We start from the raw sequence: 21,006 nt of genomic DNA on the forward strand, positions 1-21,006 counted from the left end.
CAGAAGTCAAAACCTCCACCTGGACTACTTCTGTCATGGAGAAAAAGCCAGAAAGAAAAGGAAGTGTTGCTTGAGTTTAAGAAGGAGGGTTCAAATCTGACCTTCTATGTGCCTGCCAGTCAATCATTTCACCTCTTCATGCCTCTCTTTCCCATCACACCGATTCTTTTGGTCTGAAAGTCTGACCAAGCTAGTTTCAAATATGGACCACATATTACCAGAGCTTTTTATTTACCTGAGTGTTAAAAGTCACACTGGACTTAAGACATACCTTTAATTAAAAACTTCGCCTAACAAAATAAGACTTGATGCTGCCGCAGTTTCTTTCATGCGCACATACTTACTGCTGAAATTTTTTTGTGGTTTTCAGGGATTTTATACATAGCAATCAATACATAAGAATGGCTTGTATGACCACCTCCACATCTTAAAAGCCAAAGAGCATAGCTCAAGATTTTATACCCAGTTTTTTGATGTATAGATTCTTGCTGAAATAGTATATTAATTAATGTGTTCTGTCTTCTTTCTCTCTCCACCATATTATGCTGTCACTAAGCAGTTCAGAGACATTTACTTACTGTGCTGAAATACATACACAAATAAATAATAAGCATGGAACTGTGAATATGAAGATGATGCACTGACACTGCCTAAGGAGGAGAGGAGCTTCTGGATTGCAAGACATCCAAACTGTGATCATTAGGAGGACCTGTATATCATTTAAGTAATTATGAGCTCTATGACTTCAATCACTTTTGGAACACCCATTCTTTCTGATGATGTCTAACTAGGTCAGAGACTTACACTCCCTAGACAGTAGAAGATTGGCAGGTTTAGTCAGATGATGATTGCTCCTCTTCCGAAGACATTTTATCAGGATAAGCGACAGATTCGCTCAACTAATAGAAATATTTTTGCTCCCTTCTTGATTGTAACTGATGGTAGTCATTGGGCATTCATTCCTGTTCTCACACTCTTAGAACGGCTGATGTCCTGCAAAGAACACGTGAAGCTGTGTTATATGATCCACAGACAAGCAGGATACATAGATTCTTGCTCTCCAGTACAGGCATGGATATAACAGAGAAAATTAGCCTGCAATGGATAAGCATAGTCCTGTGTTACCTGCATACATCTTTCCATGTGTGAATTGATACATCAGCCAGGTAAATGATGTATTAGTGGAGACTGTAGAAGAGGAGAACATGTGTAGTTTTGTTCTGTTCTCTGCTATCAGTTTGCATCAAAAGAAAATTGACTGACCTGGAATCAAACCAGTTTTCAGGAATCAAATTGCAAATTATCATCATCCAACTCATCTCCCCAGTAACTCTCTGGGAGGATGCAGTAGCCTCAGAAAAGCTGTTTTCCATCTGGTCCTAAATTTTCAGAGAGAATCAGAACAAAAAATACTCAAGTATAGTAAAAATGCATTGCATGATAACAATGAAACTGGCAGTCACAGTGGAACTCAAATGTACTCTCTCTTCAGTACAGCACCAGCCTGGCATTTCCAATAGATGTATGGGACAAGAAGTAGCTCCTGGTCCAAAAAGGTATGAGTATCCTTTTGGTGATGCATTACATCTGCCAGCCTTGGAAGATGTCTCAGACACCATGGGGCACCTTAAACCACACCTGACATTTCTGATCAGGCAACTGAACTGAGTCACATGGTGAAACATCTTATGTAGCATGCTAGAGGAACAGGAAAACATGATGCCTATTCAAGGTTGGTATTCATGGAAAAGATAAACAAAACTGCATTAGGAACCCCTGGGCACATGGAGTGGGCCCACGGAGGGGACTGGGTTAAAGAATTGGTCTTTTGTTCAGCGCTGAAAGCATGGCTAGATTAGATGATTTAATGCCATAAGCCCTTTGGCAAGGTACATTAATCCGATGTCTTGGCCAAATTGTGTTTGTACTCTAATGCCAATTCGTGTTCAAATTTATTTGAACTAATTACTCGTCCTTTCTTAAAATGCTGGGTGGTATTTCTGTGCTATTTCAAACAGTTTTCTAATGTAATTCAAGGAATATGATACTATCCTCTTGTGTCAATATTCTTACCATGCCTCCTTCCATAGTAACTTCTCTCTCCGCATGAAATGTGCTATAAGAATGAGGAATTAACTCAAGCAGGCTGAGGGCAACGTTCTGTCTCCCTTTAGGACGAACCACAACTACTCAGTTCTCAGCCCTATGCCACTAATTGTACTTAAAAACAAGGATGATACTTTATAGTTTGAATGTACAGACCGATGCCTTTGAAGCAAAAATAATCTGCTTTGGTCCCCAGCTATGATTAGGAAGCTTCACACATCCCTGGTGCATAGCACGGTGGCAGGAAATAGCTCCTAAAGGGCCACAGATTTGCTGTTTAATTTTTTTAATTACTGCTTATTTAGGAAACATAAATACTTTTACAAATCATTACCATATAAGTATGAGGCGCACACTATTTTTAATTAAAATAGAAGCTAGCACTTTTTTACTGAGAGAAACACTGTGAGAGACATAAAGCCACTCTGTCTGTAAGGTCTTTGCAAGGACAAATATCTCTATCACCGAGGATGCCTTCGTTCCGAAGTATTCTTTGTCCTGACAGGCAATGCTGTCTGCGGTTCAGAAAATCCTGAATCCTGGTAAATGTCTGAATAAAAAGCAAAGGTGAACAACGAGGGACTACATGGTTTGTCTTCACCAGAAGAAAGCAGACAAGGTGTTCAGAAATCAAAAGCTGCCCTGGCATTTAAGTGCCTCCTTAGAGAGTTGCTACCTCTGTGTGAGAGGAGTTGATATTAGTTGCTATTAAGATACAGCTGGGCTTTGAGGCTTTAAGGTGTACACCTCAAAAAGATTATTCAGCGAGAATTAAAGTACTGCATGAAAATATGCAGTAAACACATGGCTTTAAGAGCCAAACCCACCCACGTGTTTGTTGTTTTGGTTTATGGTGAGTTTTTTTGGAAAACATTTTTCTTTTTTTTTTTTCCTTTGTTTGTTTTACTTTTTACCATTCTCATTCAGTTTAATTGATTGGAAAGGAATAATAAGAATGCTGGAGGTCCTAAAACCCTGAGGAAACCCAAGCAGTACCTAAGTTGGTGCCTACCAGCAGCTTTGATCTCAGTCCAATTAGTGATTGTTTGTTTATTTTTCTTATTCACAGCCAAGGTAAAAAACAAAACTTATCTCTGAGTAGTACTACTAAGGAGAAATCCAGCATCATTATTTGTCTTTAAAGAGCGGCCCCATCTTCAGTTGAATCTTCTTTTTGTTACAGAACCAATGACGGTTCAGGCCAAACTTCCCAAAAACTCTTCATTTTCAGAGTCCTAATTGAAATGGAGTGAAACAAGATAAAGGAAGTTAAAAGCCTAGAGATCTCCAGAGACACTCCCCACTGTCACTGGGGCCATGGTCTGGAAGGCTGCTGCTTGAGATTGGTGAGCTTCCTGGAAAAGTAGGGAGTTTCTCTCATATAGGTTCTTCCAACAGCCCCCACTCTACATGAGTGAAAGAGCTCAGCCATTCCCAGGACCCTGCTGCACAGCACATGTTTGGGGAAGACAGCAGGTCCCTCAAAGCTTTTGTGCCTGTCCTCCAGTATAGGAAACTGTGGAGTAAAATTCAATATCTTCCCTGCCAGGACTACTCTGTAGAAATAAATATGCCTTAACTTTAAATGATCCTTGCTGATAATAGCTCTGTCTTTGTACACATTTTATTTCACAGGAGAGTAATTGTTGGGGAGGACTGGGAAGGTGTTCCTTACTGTCCTGTAAGTAGAGGCTCATATCAAGCTGTAGGCATGGTCACATGGCAGGGCATCATCTGAGGAGCATTCAGGCCGTGGGTGGACCTCAGCAAATGTACCCTTCTTCCGCCTCTGCATAAAGCCTGTCCCCATGCTGCAAGAACAAGGCTGAGAGCTAGTAAATGTAATCACAACCCCTGATGGGACTGGATATTAGGAACAATTTATTCTCAGAAGGAGCAGCGATGCCGTGGCACAGAGGTGTGCAGTCACTGTCCCTGGAGGTGTGCAAGAACTGCGTGGCTGTGGCACTGAGGGACGTGGTCAGTGGGCATTGTGGGGATGGGTTGGTGATTGGACTAGGTGGTCTTCTTGTTCTTTCCAACTACAATGATTCTATGATAGCTGCTATAGCTATAGTCCAGAGCACACAGAGAACAACAGCCTTGCATTCCTATCTCTCACTCTCACAGGGAGTGCTTTTAGTGAGTTTGGCAAAGTCAAAATTTCAACTCTTCCACCGATTCAGAAAAGACCCTTCAGCAGGAGGTGAAATGCCATTCAAACTACTTTGCTGCAGAGCCAGATTAGCTCCCAGTTCCTGACACGCTAACATGAAGCGACTGCAGGACACTTGAATCCTGCTGGGGCTCCCCAGCCATGCTGGACGTTTACTGGCGTGGGCAAAACACCCACCACTGCCACTTCACACTTTGTGTTTCTTGTCCAAAAATTAAGAGCTCATTCTGTGTTACCCAAGAGCTCTTTTCATTTCTCCTGCCACCTCAGCCCTCCCAGCCCCACATTAATGCTCCTCCTAAAGCCCTTACCCTCTGCAAATTCTGTCATTCCTAATGAATCTTGTGCTGTAATTTAAAAGATAACTCACTCCTTTTTCCAGCATTTTAATGCATTTTATTTTTTCTACAAGAAATATACGTGTGTAATTAATAAACAATTTAGTATGTTGAGGAACCTAGGAACTTGGCAAATGTTCTGGGGATATGAAATCTCAGGAAAAGCAGCACATTATAAGAAATAGTAAGTAATTACTTATGTAAGCTTTTCTTTTTAAATTCTAAGAACATTAGCTACTAATTACCTACTAATTACCAGTACTTCAGCAGGTGTTTGCACTTAACTGTAGGCTAAAGCCCCTGTGAAAAACAAACCCCTCACACTCCCTCTCAAGATTAAAGCAGAATCCCACCGGACTCTGAAATACAGCATAGGTGTAGGAGCTGTTTACATGCCAGTCCTTTAACCACTTGGCTGCTTGAGGTGAAAAAAAGCACCAGCTTATTTCCCCTTGTTTTGCCTGCCAGAATCAAGGTGATTTACTAGAATGAATAATGCAAGAGCAAAGGAGCAGAATCTAAGGGTTAAAACTAAACTATGATTAAGACTTCTTCATCATCTGCAGATTTATCTCACTTGTGCAGTGACCTGGCAAATGTATGCTGTATTACTGATTGGGAACAGAGCTGGCTGAATGGGGTGAGAATAAAACCCTTTCTGTGGAAAGTTTCCTGAATTTAAAACAACAGATGCAGAGCCCTCAGCTGGTGTAAAAGGGTTTAGTTCCACCGATGTCAATACCTGAGTCAATACTCCGCTAGAGGTACTAGCCTGCACTTCATGCCTCTTTCGGAAGATTAATTCATGCAGCCTCAATTTTGCTCAAACAGGCATTTAAAAACAATGAATTTCAAGATTTTAAGCACAGGTCCAAGCTCATATCCTTGGCCACTTGACATTCAGAATTTTGGTTAAAGCAGTTACCTGAAAACATGTTGCTGTTGATGGAAGAAAAGCATCAGAGGTAGGAAATCATCCCACTAGAGAATGGAGAAGACAATAGTATCCTACAGTGACCCATCACAGCGCCTGGGCTGCTCTTTCCGTGGGGCAGCAGAGGGACCTTCATGACTCTATTATCAACAAAATGGGTCACAAGTGAATAATTCCACCACTGTCACTAACACTCTTTCTGTTCCTTTTTTTTTTTTTTTTTTTTTTTTTTTTGCCATTTGTCCTCTCTAAGATTTGCAAAAACTGCAGAAAATATGCAGTAGCTAATTTCTCTCTGCAAAGATTACTTCTGTTTCACTCAAAAATAAGACTCTAAAGGAGGCAGTGGAAGCAGTTCAGTTCATCACCATTTTTCTGTGGATGCCAGTTGGACTACCAGTCCCCTCCAGATCCCTTTTCACTGAGGTGATAGAAGTAGCAAGTGTGCTGTGAAGTATTAGGTCACAGCAGTAGAAGTGCTCATACCTACAGCTGGGAACTAAGTTTTTTGAACAGTACTTCTCTATTAAAACAATAGGAACTGCAGGAGACTGGAAACAATTGAAAACCTGACCCTTTCATTCTGGTACTTAAAGGGGAGCTTCTGGCTGGTAGTGTATTTTAAGACTTGAGTCCCACAACTGAGAAATTAAAAGCCGCTTTGACATACGACTGAACCAAATGAGACCATGAGATTTCTGAGAAAATTATACTGCTCAACCTTGGTGCCTTCCATCCAAGGTTTTCAAAACCATATATAAAAATTAACAAAACAGCACGCCTGGGAGGTAAGTCACTGATGTTTCACCAGTCAACAAGCTGAGGCTTTGCACAGCAAGATATCCTGATGTCATTAAAAAAAGGATTAAAAAGTCATTTGGTCTTCATGTAAAAATACTTTCTCTTCTCTTCTTTTTCTCTGCTGGAGGCTTATGCTTGGATTTTCAGAGGACCTGAACAGCAGGAAGAGCAGCAGTGTTCCGGTCACCGGGCTGCTTCAAGCTATCAGTGAGACTGTTTCAGTCCTGAGGAAGCACTCAAGTGCCAGACAACTGGTCTATTTTTTACCATTGTCTCAAGTGATCAAACAACTGGTACTGCTTCTCTTTGAATAGGCTTAACCTCATCAAACACTGAAATGACACAAGTGTAGCTGCCTCATACTATATATTTATAAGATGTCACTTTTATGTCCCTAAACAAGGACCTTACGAATACTTGCCATAAAAGAAGGGGAACCACAAACCAGGATTTTCCTAGGCAGAGCCATCTGACTAGCTGCTGCTCCCATAAGATGAGCTGAAAGTCCTCCTCCTCTGCTGCCACTGGATCTGGCAAATTTTGGGACCTGAACACACTTCACTGATCTGACCCTGGCTTGATGTCCAAGCTTGTCTTTCTTCTGGCCACACTGCCACCCTGTTTCCTGTGTCCCAAAACCCTGCTGTACCTCCTGACAAGTGGTGGGAGCGCTGGGGGAGAGACGTAGTGGTTGAAGTGGGAATACATATTGCCTTCTGCCAGAAATGAGCTACCTGACTGCCTCTGATGGTCCCTTTTAGGTGTCAGGCACTCAGGATGCAGAGAGAAGTACCCATAATATGAGCAAGGAGTGAAGGACCTTCTGAGATATGTCGACATTTATGGTTAAATTTGTTCAAGTTGCAGACATTTTGCTACTTTTTTTTTTTTTTTTAATCTATTTTGTTCCATTTTCTTTGTCTTCCAGCCAACATCTTTGGAGGAATTTCACCATCCCAGCAGCACCTTAATGATGTCAAGGCTGAACACCTTCTGCACACACTGTGGGTACTCTGGATGCCAGGGCACATTGGCATCATTTCAGGTGGTTCAGAAGCACGTTGTGGAGAGGGTTTTTCTCATCTCTTTTCTTCAGTCTCAAAGAGGAGAAGAAAAAATGCAGAGCCAGGATTTTAGCCCTTCATTTTATAATGTAATTGAAATGCCAAGAGACTGAAAAAATTCAATGTTGATGAAGAAACGGATGTTAGTGCAATGAAGAATAGCTCTGTCTTTGTCAGTCTGCAGTCTTTTATGTGTCACAGGCTGTCACTTTCTATTGCATTTCAACTGACTAATTACCCCAGTTTATTAAAAGTGAATATGAATTCACATTTTTTACTTTGCCGTGTTCCGACTGCTGGAGTTATCAGGAGCTATTACTGAATGATAGATCCCACAGTTCTAGGCTTCCTCATGTGAGCAAGTACAGAGCAAATCTACCTCAATATCAATGAAAACCAGATATATTCATTTAAGGGGAAAATATATACTCAGTGCAGTGTATGCTCACATCCAAGCATTAATCACCCTGGTGTGTCCCACATGGCTCAGTGTATTATTAGAACCTCACTCACAGAGCAGAAGAGTGTCTGTAAGTGATGGTGTTGGAAGGGTTGGACTTGAATTAAATGTACTCATCGCTTCCTAATGGGGAGGTATTTTCTGACAGCTGTAATGAAAACTGCTGCTCATCAAAAGGTACTCTGTGTCCTAGCTCGCAAATCCATCCTCAGCTGCAAGTTGCACATTTAAATTTCAAAGTTTTTATCTCTAGCCACACTGGAGTGCACTTATAAGTGCAGTGGAAGGGTCAAATTAGATGAAATCAAAGCCCTGCTTCTGTTGAAGAGGCAATTTTAAGCTTTTGCAGTTGGATCTATGTGTTGTTATAGGCTTAAAAAAACCTCATCATCAAAAACAGGGATTTCTAGAACACAGTAATTATCACTTTGATCTGCACAACTCAGTTCCAGCAATAACTACAGTGTTAGAATTTCCTTATTCTGTATAAAATAACGTATCCAGATAAACAGGTGCATAGATTTCAATAGGTATTATAAAACTGGTATACACATTTATTACTGTTGATCTTTCACACCCTATTCTACACTTCAGAGTGTGCAGTCAGATTTCTTGCGAAGACGTCCACCCTGGCTTTGAAGGAGATGGGTGCTGTTATAAGCCTCCTGTGCACTGGCGATATTAATCAATACAAGTAATCACAATAACTTAGGAAATTATGTCAGTAACAAGAGCTGGGAAAGAATGGAGCATCAAGTCTTGGAGGGAAATGCCATTTTGTCCAAAAGTATAGGATGGAAAATCAACAGGAAAAGGAAGAGGGTGGTATTCTTCTAGTGTTTTCGTAGTGAGCACTCATTGTTTACAATAAAATGCAGCCATTGTATGTTTTCCTATGATTTAAGATATTTACCTTTTCACAAGCTAAACAAAATGTTCTTTCATTAGAATGTACACATGAAAACAATGTTGTAAGGCTGGCCGTGGTGGTGGTGGTACCATCTTGTACATTTACAAAAACACAATTAAGTGTATTTTTAACAGAACGCCTGCACACAGAGAGGCAGCAGGACACATGCTCAAACTGTCTGGACTCCAAGCAGGACCTCTTGTTGAGCTAGCCATGGCACAGAAACCACAAAGCTCCCTTTCCCAGTTTTTTAAAGCACTCTGTATGTGACAAATTTTGTCTTTTAATTTAAAGGATCAAGTGAAGCTTTACGGGTTTGTGCTTTTGTTCAGAGGGCACAGCTGCCCGGAGAAGCTGTGGTGCCCCATCCCTGGAGATGCTCAGGGCCAAGTTGGATGGGGCCCTGGGCAGCTGAGCTGCTGGGTGGCAGCCCTGCCCATGGCACCAAGTGGGACTGGGTTGGTTTGAGGTCCCTTCCAGCCCAAGCCATTCTGGGATTCTATGATTAACACCAGATACCCTCTGAAGTACTTGTTCTGTTCCCAAAGAGCAACAGTCTATCTTTCAATCGAAGGGTAAGTTGCAAGCCATCTTGCTGCACTCATACTTGAAGAAAAGCTTTTTGAGGACATCTCCAAGCACAAAGAGGCTGGCTAGCTACAGCAGGGTGCAGCAACAGCAATGGAAACGGAAGAGGTTTCTCCACAGGCAGGGATGCAAAAGTTGGCTCCCTGCTGATGCAGATGATACCTGTGGAGAACAAGAACAGGTATGTTATTCAGGGAGCAAACAACATTTAAATCCCCATAAAGGGAAAGACACACCACACCCCAGCTGAGAGATTTGTAACCAGGCCTCCCCAGAACCAAAAGAATAGCTGAGAAACATTAAGACCCTCTTGCAACAGGAAGAGAGGAGGTGGGCCCCTGTGCTCTGTGCTACAGGGAAGAAATTCAACAGAAGAGGCGCTGCCTGCAGATGCTTGAGATGCTTTTTGGGGGTGTTCAGGTTTTTCCACTGCAGTGACTTCGTGCTGTTCATCCAACAAATTGCTAACCTAGTTAGAAGGGCTTTAAAGTAGGATCAAGGGAGGGGTTGAATGGAGAAAAAAAAAGTGAGTGTAAACCAGAGCAGCCTGATGGGAACCTAAAATTTTGGAGGATTTGGTATTCATAATAGAGTCACAAGAGATACATAGAGGATAGTGAATCAATCCACTGAAGACTTCAGAAATCTGTGTATTAATGCAAGAAATATTTGGGATAAACAGGCGGAGCTGGAAGTCTTAATACAAGATCAAAATTATGACTTAATTGGCATAACAGAGTCTTGGTGGGATAATTTACATGACTGGAATAATAATATGAAAGGAAGAAAAGGCAGGGGGAAAACAAGAGAGGTGTTGCCTCAGCCTGGATGCATGTATTTGCTGGAAGTCTGGCTCTTTGAGAAGGCTAAAACTGCTGAAAATTTTATGATTAATAATTACAGAGGAAAAGAACACAGGTACTTACCTGGTGGGAGGCCACCACAACTGGACACAAAACCAATTCAATGAGTGAGGCTTTCAGCAGTAATAAGGGGACTTTGACGATGTGGGAAATGGAGACACCCTGTAGTAGGAGACAGACTGAGCAGCGTGTGTATAGGGTGCACAGAAGGACCTGTGTTCAGCTACTAGGTACTGAATATGGGACACAGAGCTAAACACCATTAGCCAGAGGCACCATGGGTAAGAAGAACACATTCTGCATCTGCATTAGCAGTAAGAAGTAAGCCAAGAGTCAATGATCTAGAAACAGAAAAAGATGTGGAGAAGGCCTCTGTGAAGAGCATCCTCATCAATTAAAAGGTCAAATGTGAGCATGTGGCTGACATGATTAAAATCAGAACTTTCTTTTTTTTTTCCCTAGAAATGGGTATTTATTTAAGTTCATTTTTAAAAAAAACCCTTTGGGTCTGATGAATTCTGTATAGGACATTTAAAGAACTGGCTGAAGTTGTCTCAAAGTCATTAGTAGCTTTTCTAGGAACTTGTGGACAGGGATAACTAGAACAGCACAACACTGTGCTTTTATTTAATCAAAAGAAGGAATTGAGGAGTTATTAAAGAAGTCAAACTAATTTCAATTCTCAGGAAAAAAAAAAAGAAAAAAGGAAGAAGTAAAGTATTTGGAAATCAATATTTCTTCATCATACTATGTGAAATTGACCTTATTGTCTTTTTATGTCTATGTAATGCACTTTTTTGGATAATGAGAGTTAACAGATTACATGTATTTTGACTTTAGTAAGATTTTGACACCATTCTACCTGATATGTTCATAAGAGATTATAGGGAAGACAAAAAATATTTTCGGTTGTAATTATTATTGTTTATGAACAAAACAAAAGTATGTTTCATCAAATGCTGTAAACATCTGATCAGGGTCTGGTTCTTTTACAGTTGCAGAGGATGCTGCAAGTTGCAAGTAGGACTTCAGTACAATTTCAACAGTATGAAATAATTTTACAACCCTTATCAGAACTGATAAGCCTCTACTGAAATGATGGGTCTAATTTTGAGAAAAACAATGAAGATAACTTTTAGAAAAAGTAAAGAGAAGGAAAGAAGTGAGAAAAACAACTGGAATAAAGATTTAATAATCTGGGATTGTTTAATCTAAAGTAGGAATGGCTGATGATTGATTTAATATTATTCCTCAGGTATGTAAAAAGATGCTAAAAAGCGTAGGATTACTCTGTCACATGCATGGTGAAGGAGTTGGATAACAGAACCAGAGAGCTTCAGGACTGACTTTAGAAAATATGTCTAACCAGAACGACTGTAATGAAATGGGAGAAGTTCCTTGCTTAGGTTTATGTATTAAATTCAGTAGAAATCGCTAGATCCTTGTCAGAAGTGGTGTAAGTATGGCAAGATGCCACTGAGTTACAGCGAAGACAGAGGAATAGGATAGGTCACTTCCTGAAGTCTTTTTTCTGACATTTTTTAATGATTTTACATTGTTCAAAGTTTTCATCTATAGGAGAGCAAAGTGTTAGTCAGCTCCTGCAAAACTCTTACCTCAAATTTTGAAAGACTTTGTGGAGTTGAGTTGAAAGTTAAGGACAGTTATATTTACAGAGAGGTATTACTTGAGTTGCTCTGCAGTGAGACAGCATTGAATGTTGCTATCTGCTGTGCAAATCTAAAAGCCAGTTCCTATACTGTACAATGGCCATGACTTCTTTTTTCTTGGCAGCTGGAAGATGGGAGGAATCAGCCCTCCCATGACCTTCCAGAACCCAATTACCCATTAGTGTTGAGTTTTAGCTTCCTACAATGCTTCTCAAGCAGAATTGTCCTCTTTATTATAGCAATCAGTTCCAAGACCCATTTAATTTTTCTGTCTTGTAACAGTGCTTTCATGAAAGCTTCATGTCATAAATTTTTTTGTAAAAGCAGAGATTTCTAGGCCAGGTTTACTGTAGTCAGGTCTGTATTCACGCAGTAAAACTACAATGTACACAAGACAATAAGCTTTTTGTTAAACACTTGGTGAGAGAGGCATAGTCTCAAGTATGGGAGTGTTAGCCTGAGCCATGGGATTGGAAGGCCTGATGGTAAACTATTTGTGTGTCACTGAGCAACCATTTGTCTCCACTGAAACAACAGTACTGTAGGGATAGTAGCATAGCCTCACTCCTTGGAGTAGTTATGATGATAAGTTTGTGAGATGCCTAAATATGGTAGCAACTGAGGTTTTATAAAACCATGTGGTGAATTTGGATGTGCAGATGCAAGACAGTAGTTTTGATTTCCTCTCCTTCTATGTTTTGTATTTGGCACACTGGCCATTTAGTCCAAGTTGGAGTGTAGATACCAGACAGACCCACATTTCTCCTTGTAACAAAAAGTGCTCAGATGCTCACTCTTGTACTTACCTTTGAGCATCTGGGGACCCAAGGCCCATTGAGCAAAGTATTAATGAACATGGCATGAAATTTTTCTCTGTAGAAATCAAGAAAAAATTCCACTGTGGGCTCCAGAGGGACTGGGGTTTCCCTGTTTCCATCCCATTCATATTAGGGGTGTGCAAATGCATGCATTAGCATTCTACTGAAACAGGATGTTGTTCATTCTCAAGGGACTATACGTAGAATCAACAAACATGTTCCCTGCCCCCAAGCCTGTGCAAGTTCAGTGGACTACTGCCCTTGAGCAACCCAGCTGCACAGTGCTGGAGCAGAGGCCCTTCCAGAGCATGGAAGACCCTTTTGACCTGTATTAGGACTGTACAGCCTTTCCCTAGCTGATTCAGTAATAGTATGCTATGTTAGAGAAGACCTATTTAAATGTTATTAGCTAATGTGGCTTATTTGGGCTGAGGCAAGTCAGAGAACTGGAAAAGCAGATTTGCTGGCAGAGCCCTAAGGACAGAAGCTTCAGTTCTGGGCAGGCTGGACAGAGGAAGGGACAGTACCTGGTCTAGAAGTAAAAGAAATCATGGCCATAGTCACACAGGTATCCTTTAACTCCTCTGGCAAATTATTATCTTAGCAACTGCAACTGGAATATTCAGTTTTTAGAAATTTCTGCTAAAACTTTTAGATAAGAGTTTGGTTAGAGCTACTTTTAACTAGAGTTTGCAGTATGCAACTCTAATTAAAACCCGGAACTGCAACAAGGGAATTACCAGTATGCATCTCTCCAAGCGTATTGGCTAAACTTATGCATACTCCAGGCTGGGGCCTTTTAGGAAGTTTCTGTTCCATCAGAAAAGCAGTGCAGTACAACTCAGTGATTGTCCTTTGGTCTTCAGGCATTACTGAACACATACATTTCATGGTACAAGTGCACAACAGCAGTGCAAGCAGTTAGCTAGCAAGCATGACACAGAAAAGACAGATGTTGCGAAAAGACAGGCCTGAATGTATTTGACTTCTCTTCAAAAATGAAGTGTTTCACAAGACACGTTATCATTGCTCTGTCAAAGCCTGCAGTTACACAAAATTTTTTCTTGGTATTATTGCTTTGGTAAGCAGCTCCTCCTTCTTCCTTCAACATGCTGCCCCTTTCTTTAATCTGTTTGCAAATCCCAGGAGTTGACCTGAGTTAAAAAAAACTTTAGAATACAAAAGGGCACTGAGGCTGAGCCAAATGCCCACGAAAGCACAACCTAGTATGATATTCTTTACAAAATGGTGCATGAGAGCATAGACCTGGAGTAATTAAGAAGATGTGACAAAACATTCAAGAAGGCAGTTTTCTGCAAAAAATAAAAATAAAATAAAAATAAAATAAAATAAAATAAAACAAAATAAAACAAAATAAGGAAATGTATAAATTTCAGTAAAATATGAATGGGAAAAATATTTTGGAAAGAGGAGAAGCAGAAGATAGAGAGGAACATTATGCCTGTCCATATATCCATATAACAGAATAAAGGCCATCTCATATGCAGTAACTCCCAGGTGGATATCATCAAAACAAAATAAGGACTGATTTGAATTGAAGTCAATCACACACACAAAAAAAAAACAAACAAACAGAGAAGAGCATCATTTTCTTTGCTGCCAAATAAAATAAAAATTCAAATTTGAAATCTTTACATTTTTTCACAAATAATCCACAATTTTTTTATTAAGTCCAAAACATCCCTTACATGACCAAACTCAGCAAAGTGATTTTTTTATTTCAATGGCAAGAGATACACACATATAAGGTGAACTAGTCATGAAGGGTTTTTCATTCAGTCTGATAGGTATCAGTATTCAGAGGTTTTCCAGATTTGGTGATTTTACCATATTATTTGACAAATTAACAAATACCTAAATATTGTCAATGTGTAAAAACATGCACAGACTTGTGAAATACTTGAATGGTACAGTAAATTAGACATCATCTGATAAATCTGAAGATGACTTTGGGAAACCTTGTCCTTAGAAGTTATTTTGATTAAAAGCTGTTTTACTTTTTACTGTACTAAAAATATATAGCTGGTTGCTTGTTTCTTTTTAATTGAAGGACAGTAATTAATGCTTGCGATAAAAGGTGCTGATTTGTAATTGCTGACATGAGGGGACAGCAGCTAAATGAAGTGCAATAACTTACAACATGTTTTGAGCTGGCATGAAAGCATTCATCTAATTATACCATTAATTTGCAAGAGTTTTTGTAGCGTCATGTTATACTGTTGGTGGGGGGGGGGGGGGCGGGGGTGAATTATTTAAGAATTATTAATATTTTATTAATTTTTGTTTCTGTTTTTCCCAACCTTTTTTCCATTTCTTTGCACAGAATTTCTTTCTAGAGAATTTCATGTAAGAATGAATTCATTTAAAGTTTCTTTCACATAACCTCCTACCTAGAGATTGTCATTTTCAGTGTCTCCTTGATTTTCCTACATAATTAGGAAACATTTTCATTTACTTTAAATTCTGGCAGCAACCTTCGGAAACCTGGAGTATCATTTTTCCTTTCCCTGACAATTCCATTGCCTGCATTCCAAGTCCATTTCTTATCGTTTTTATTCTTGTGTTTTTGTCACGATTTTACAGTTAGCCATTTTAAAAATATATAATTAAAATGCCAAAGCACCTGCTAGCCTCATGCATATGCATAAAATAGAATTATGTCCCCTCCGGGACACTGGTGTTGTGACTCTGGGGAAATGGCTAAGTAACCATGACAACGTGTCTCCACCACATCTTACTTCTAGTGAGGAAAGCATGATTTACCCTGTTAAACAAACCATATTACAACTTGCCCACAGCAAGTGGTGTCAGCTTTCCAGTAGAGGCAGCAGGTCAGGAGGGAGAGCAGCCCAGAACCATCCATCCAAGCCTCTCCAACTTTTCACTGCTTCATGGTTATGTTGATGTTCAGAGGCAAGATGAGATTCAGTGTGCAGTGTTCACATTCCCATCTTGATAAGTGAGATAAAATGAGAGTAAGAAATGCAGTATTCATCAGCTGCAGGCTCCATCCCAATCCACAGCACTGCAGTGATGGACGGTGCAGGAGAACCCAAGGGTAGGACGTAAAGATTGGTGGAGCCAATGTGCAGTGATTCAGACATTTGAATGAGGTATTTTCTGCATCCTCCTTCCTGACAGTTTGCCAAGGCTGCCAATGCTCATTGAATGTCAGAGAGGGCTACCAGAAGTGGTTTTTCAAAGGCTGCTGCCAGAACAAAAGTTAAATATGATTTTTTTATAATCTTGCTTATTATACTGATTATGTATTATCATATTTAAAGTGATTTTTTTCAATCAAATGTACTTTTCATTGCATATTTTTTTTACTTACACCTTACCTAATTAAAGAAGACACCTTGCTAATGCACTTTCTGTAAGAATTTTATAGGAAAATTCCCATAATTGGACCTTTTCTTCTAGCATAATACAGCAACATTTGAATTGTAAGCGCTTTGCAGAAATGTTTAAATCAATCAAACTACTCATTAAAATTTTAAAATACTGCCATGAAAGTGTTTATGTTAACCCTCTTCTCACTATCAAATACTTACAGAAAAGCTTGAAAACTTAATTTGAATTCTTAATCACTTGAGGGCACAATTTGATTAAGAACAATAAACAGAGAGGTGAAAAAATTAAAAATATAAAAGTCTCCTAGAGAAAACAAAACTGGTGTTTAAAGGTCAAGTGCATACACATAATTAGTTCTACTTACATGAAGAATTGCAATTAGCTTTATGGAATGCATTTTGAAATTGCCGGGTGTTGTGAATCCTGGAGCTTTCTTTAGGTATCATCTGTCAGAGGCATGTGATTAGATCAGATTCTTAGTTAAGAATGAAAAAAAGCTAGATTATGCTTCCAGTGCAAAAAACTGCAAAGGCAAATCTATCTTGAGCTTACCAAGAGGTGTCTATCAAATAACAACCCAGTACTCCTCAAATTATTTGAGGAGCTAACTTAAAATCATGAAATACTTGAGACAGCCCCTTTTCCAATTCCATGTACATGTACAATTCCAAATAGAGCGATTCTCTATTTACATTCTATGGTCTGATTATTTTATCTTCAGAAACAACTCAGATCAGAAGTCACAGAATCAGAATCATTAACATTGGAAAAGATGACTAAGGTAGATCATCTAGTCCAACTAGACCTAGTCCAACTCCAAGGTCAAAGTCTTACCAGTAAGAAATTATTCATGGAAATACCACTCACAGAATCAAGTAATTCCAAATATCTGAATCCTTGAGCATGTTTTTATCACTCAGTATTTTGGACTATTTTCATTAGAATACCAATACATGCTTCATCAGGTAGACTTGACATTTGGACCATTTTCGTCAGTGATATAACAGTATTGGAGGTAAACCAGCTAAAGACAACTTACAGCTCTCACGTTTCAGATTCTTTTGTTTTTAGAAAATAATTTAGTGAGTACTCTCTGTATGAGTCTCACCTTATTGCTCTCGGCTGTAATTGCAATAATATATAGAAGACAACCCAGTCCTTCTTGCAGGGTTTAGATTGAAGGCTTTTACTTCATAAAGAACATCCAGAACTCAGAGCTATGAGCTCAGAAAATTAAACTGAATACACCAGTAGACTGAAAGGAGAAGGCAGTGGCTTCTGAAAGACACAAATTTTACTGATGAAGAGATTTGGTGGCTTTGTAAACACCAAAACTTTTCGACTTATGCCAATGATGTCATGTTTTCAGACACCTGAGAACATTCTTGGCTTAAAAATGCAGTGCAGACACAACAAGAGGCCACATCTCCAAGTGCTAGCAAATGATAGCTATTCCCCACCACTGCTAACATCTGGTTTTGAGCAATAAAGTTAGTGTTTGGCCTTTAGGGCTACTTAGCAGTGTTTTATGTTCTGAAAGATACGACACTCTGGAAAACTTTCAGAATTAGTTAGTTTTCCAGCATCCCAGTACCATTGTGGCTCTGAGCTTCCTGAGCAGCAAGTCAGCCAAGAAGCACAGCTACTGTTTCTTACCAGGCTCTCCAGTTGCCTCTGGATGCTTATTCAAAACTCACTGCACATTGACCTTGTTTTTTTTTTGATGACAAACCTGTAGTAGAGGTAGCAATGTACCATGGCCTGGATCTCTGAACAAAGCTCTGGGTTTGGGTCTGGTTTGTTTGCTGTTTTCACGTGATTGCTGCCACATAACTGTCTCCTTAATATTCAGAGACAGGCTGTGGATGATGAGTGGAGGAATGAGAAGGAGACAAAGAAACAGAAGCCCAATTTGTAATACTGCCTAGGCCCGCAACTTAAGTAGTGGCTTTGGGCAAGTAACTTGCAGCAAACTCCTATGGAGGGTGTCTGGGGTTTTACAGAATGCAGCAGGAAAATAAAAGGGGAAAACACTGCATCTCAGTTTTCTTATCTGTAACATGGGACTAATACTTACCAACCAACCCACCTCACAAGGGAAATGCAATAATTAATTAGCTAATGCTCATACAGCACTTTAACTCTGTAAAGTGTAAAATAAATGTTAAGCATTATTGGCACTTAGATTCTGCAGTGATTGGTGCCCTACAATTCCCTAAGCCAGACAGCTAGTTATTGCTGCTCAGAGCAATGGTAGCTTACAACGCATCCTGCATTATCAGCTAGTTTCTAGACAGTTACATGCCAGTGGGCTGTACATACACCCTCTCACACATGCCAGCTGTCACAAAGGGGCAGGATGTGATTCTGCAGCACAGAAAGTGCACTCTGTAGCCACTCTGCATCTGAACATGTCTTTTTGCTGTGGCTTTTTTTCCTCCTCTCTGAAGCAGGGTTTAAGGTATTAATTGTTACATGCAAGCCACCTTTCCACTATGGAGATGGTATTTTATGTAATTTTGTGAAACAGTTCATCAATATTGCTGAAAATATCCAGAATTCCTGTAGATTCAGGGTCAAATGAACTAATTGGTGAAACACATAAAGGAAAAAAAGAAAGAAAAAGACTGTTCCTCTGTATTATTTTGTTTTAAAATTCTTTTCTGTGCTATGTTTTCTAGTGAACATGAAAACAGCAGCGTCTAAAATTATGTCTGAGAGATGGAGGTGTAAGTAATATTGTTTCATACTAACTGCTGCTTCATAAATCAGAGAATAACAGAATCATACAATATCCTGAGTTGGAACCCGCAAGGATTATTGAGTCCAACTCCTGGACTCTCCCAGAATACAAACCCTGTATCTGATAGCGCTGTTCAAAAGCTCCTTGAACTCCAGCAGCTCAGTGCCATGCCCACAGCCCTGTGCAGCCCGTTCCATGCCCACCTCCCTGTGGCGCAGCACCTGTCCCCAGCCCCCAGCTGCCCTCCCCTGACAACTCCATGCCGTTCCCTCGGGCCCTGTCGCTGTCCCACAACAGAGCTCAGCGCTGCCCCTCCGCTCCCTGCGAGGAGCTGCAGCCGCCATCAGGCCTCCCCTCAGCTCCTCTGCTCCGCGCTGAGCAAATCCAGGGACCTCAGCCGCACCTCACACACCTTGCCCTACAGACCCATCACCATCTTCATAGCCCTCCTTTGGATGCTTGGTAATATTTTTATGTCCTTCTTAAATTGTGGCGCCCAGAAGTGCACACAGTACTCAAGGCAATGCCAAAGTTCATGAATTTCCATCAGTCATGGGTTTTATGGGATTTCTAATGTTAAAGCATGGCACAGTTAGCAAGAAGAGATTGAAAGAGATTGGTCTTGCAGCTCTGTAGTCCAAAAAAAGAGCTTTGCCCTCTCAGATATAGCCAGAGAGGTTATTACTGAAGCTTCTTCATTTACACTATATGCACTTGCAGGATTTTATCTCAAGTGAGATTCAACGTGATCCTCTGGGTTAAGCATCATTACTATGTGTGTGTTTCAAAGTTATTCAAAACACTGGTCAGTTATTCGTATCTTTAAGGCTTCACCTGAATTTCGAGCACATCTAGCACAAAACAAGTGGAGAGTTCCTTATTTAGTATCCTCCCAAAGAAATCTTACTCACATGAACCAAAGGCACCCACCGAACCACATCAAAACAGAGTAAAAGAGGACAGTTGTAAATTCTTGTAACAATCTACATACTATTTTGAACCAGAACACGAGGGTAGATTTGTCTTCATATCTTTCTTTCTTCAGATTTTGTAAGAAGCAATCTGGACCATAAGCAAAGAAATAACTGGACTTTGGAGTTTAAAAGTGTATCCCAGTGCAAAAGGTGCTTGATTCTTTCTAAGTTTCAAATACTGTTTCCCCAAGCATCTCCTATTTAGTTTTGTCAGCCATCAGTTTCCACACATTCAATCTGTGCCAGTCATTATGGTATTCTGATACCTGCAGCAGCATGAAAACTGTTCAAATATTAACACATATTTACACATTGAAGACAATTCCAGCAATCCAGTACTTTATTATGGGATATTGTACACCATGTTATTTAATTAGTAGTATCCATGGGAACTGCATGTTAATTTAATTAGTGAACAGGATCAAATTGTCTGGTTTTGTCATCAGTCCTATGGAAGTAAGCAAGAGTACTTTGTGTAAGGCTTAGCTGGTTATCATAAGCACTGTATCAGTCTCATTTGAAGTTACTGAGAGTGAATGACTTAATTTATCTTTTTCCATTTACCATTCCAGCATCTGGGGCAATGCAAAACAAAAATATAAAATGTTTGTATGCCAGGGTAAAAATCAATTACAGTGATTTTTTGCTTTATTTCAGATGAGAAGATACATGAATCCACCCTTTCAAAAACTTGCTGAGCGTTAAGGCATGTTGCAAGCAATTTCTGTTTTTGATTTGCCCCTGCCCATGGAGAGAACGTTTATAAGCCAATACAATCTCTTTAGAAAACACTTCTCATCAAAATCCATGATACCGATCTTTGCAAGTTTCTCTCAGAAATGTCAGCACTGTCAGTACGTCTCTATTGCAATGTTCTTGAACTCTGGGACTAATATTCGTTTATGAATCATCAAGGTCAAGCAAAGTCAGACAAAAAACATATGGGTTTGTTTGTTTGTTTGCTTGCTTGCTTGCTTTATTCTTCAGTGAATGAATACCTGAGATATTTCTTGACTGGTAAACAAGCTAACTTGTCACTCAGACCAGGACGTTTTAAAACAAGCCTAGCTCTTGTTTCCTTCCTTTTCAGCAAAAACTTTTGTTTTCCCATTTTGGCAAGCAAGTAAGTCTGCTGAGGAAGAAACTGAGTTTGTCTTTTTAGATAATATTGTACAAGTTCTAAATG

The sequence above is a fragment of the Lagopus leucura genome, unplaced genomic scaffold, assembly GCF_019238085.1.
Source record: "Lagopus leucura isolate 7727_CA_CO unplaced genomic scaffold, USGS_WTPT01 Super-Scaffold_100002, whole genome shotgun sequence".
Taxonomy (NCBI): domain Eukaryota; kingdom Metazoa; phylum Chordata; class Aves; order Galliformes; family Phasianidae; genus Lagopus; species Lagopus leucura.